Here is a 2,366-nt window from a genome sequence, read left to right on the forward strand (position 1 = left end):
TTTATGCGGGGAAGCTTGCCTTTTTGATGTGATCAGATAGAATTCCTGAAAATGGAATCGTATTAAATTGTGTATGTTCGGATCTAAAAATAAGCTACTCTAAACAAGGGCAGCGGAGTACGCTAACTTTCTCAGCGACTCAAACTTGAATTTCAACAACAACTTCGATTATTATTTTAAATTATTCGACTTCGACTCTGATTCCAATTCCACATTTTCAAGATTTAGAGACCCCATGTTCTTTCTCCACAATCCTACTTTACCTCAGTCACACCTTGTAAAGCCGATGATATTTTGTTCAAGTTTTATGCGTTTTTTGTTTAATGCACACTCTCTTCTCTCTAAATAGAAATTGGGGGAAAAATATTTGAACATTCCCTTCTTAACGAATAACCATAAGTTACAATATATTCTAAAATAAAATAACGCCACCCTTTTCAAACTATTTTTATATAAAGAAAAACGGACGTATTCATCCGCAAAAAAAGTCACTCCTCGACCTTGATCAGACCAAGAGATTTGGATTTCTTATATACAAACATAATTTGCATCTACCATACCTGATTATTTTTGAGTTTTGTTGACTTGAATGAATTTCGACCGATTGGTTGGAGAATAAACCGATGCAAATATTTTTCAAAGTTTTTATGACTCTGGTTTGCGGTACGTACTGTAATCGAAAATTCACAAAAACTCAAAACTTTTTTTTCTCCTGATTTTTAAAGATGTACGACAAAAAATCGAAGGACATAAGCTCGAACCTCGATGTATGGGTATCAAAAGATCGGAAATTTTATGCTCTTTCTGATGTCACATAGGTTGACTTGTGAATTGTGGACCGGTTCAGATGCCGGCGGATTTTCCAACGACGTAATTCCGGGTTGGTACGAAATTCCAACGAAAAATCTATTCTATCGATACTAATACCCCCAAAACAGTGTTATACCCACTCCAAAATGTTTATTTAGCATTCTATGGTAATATATTGACATTAAGTTGAATTAAAAGTTTGCAAAATTAATTTTAGATAAGTTTTATATAGAATTTCCAGAGTTATATAAACTTTTATACTAAGTTGTTAGTAAAAAGTAAGTAGTTAGTTAGTAAAGTTAGTATTCAATCCAAATTATTTTTTAATCAGTCAAGGATGCCTATTTAGAGTTGGGAGACTGGATTTATGGTGATTTGTCAACAAATAACATTATTTATGTTATTTTTTCGAAAGGTGTACAAACTTTTTTTTGCACCTTTTTTATTTTCGTAATAGTATTTGTTATATAACTTTTTATAGAAATCATCTTTTCATGAGCTTTTAGTAGCAAAATGTCTGTCATGAGTTTCTGAACAAAACGTAGTACTAGGTTTCTGTCAACATTAAATTGTTTAGATGTTTCATCACAATATGTGCATAGTGCCCAATGGGTGTAAATACTTTTTTTACATAATGTACATGTATTTAAACAGGTACAGAAAAAGTGATACTCCCAAAATATTTTTGTAACATTTATTTTCTTACAAAAAAGCATAACATAACCAAATTTGTTATTGGTCTGATATTGGTTGAAAGTCAAAACAACTTGGGAATAACATTTTTTGTTATGGAAGAATAACTCCAACTGTTATTAGGATGATCGGAGTAGTTGTTAAAATAACAAAAAAGAATAACAAAGATTTGTTCGAAGAATAACGCAAAATGTTATTAGTCTGTTATTACAATAACAATGCAATAACAAAAAAATCATAACGGTGAATAACAAATCTTGTTATAAATAACATAAAATGTTATTGGCCTAGTATTTTCAAATATCAAAAAATGTTATTCCCACGTTATTTCCGTCTGCTCGGGTTGTAAGGAAAAAATAATGATAAAAATTGCTTCTTTTGACATAGGAAAAGCATGAACAATGTTTCTTCCAAATCAAAAAAATGAAAATTTAAAAATCGTGAAAAAAATGCAAAATTATAGAAAACTACTTATAAGCTTGAGGGCCAAATGCTGAAGATAATTCAAAAATTTAATAACGCTGGAGTGTTTTGTTTGAAATTAAATGTATTTGCTAGAAATTTTCGTTTTTAGAATAGAAAAAAAAACAATTTTTAAATGTTTTATTCAGAATGTATGACAAAAGGTCAGAAGACAAAATAACAAAAGGTCGAATATGCAAAAGGTCGAATGAACAAAACATTGGAAGGCCATAGGGTCGATTTTTTTTAATTATATGCATGAATATTAATTTGTAGCCATGAAAAAGTGTTCTGATAGTTTCACCAAAAAATTTCATTCAAATTTAGAGGTTTCAAAATTTGCCTCCTGCTTCAAACTTACAAAAGCAAAACGAAAATCAAGGTTAATTTTTTGTTTATAA

Source organism: Culex pipiens, chromosome 3 (assembly GCF_016801865.2).
Source record: "Culex pipiens pallens isolate TS chromosome 3, TS_CPP_V2, whole genome shotgun sequence".
Classification (NCBI taxonomy): Eukaryota; Metazoa; Arthropoda; class Insecta; order Diptera; family Culicidae; genus Culex; species Culex pipiens.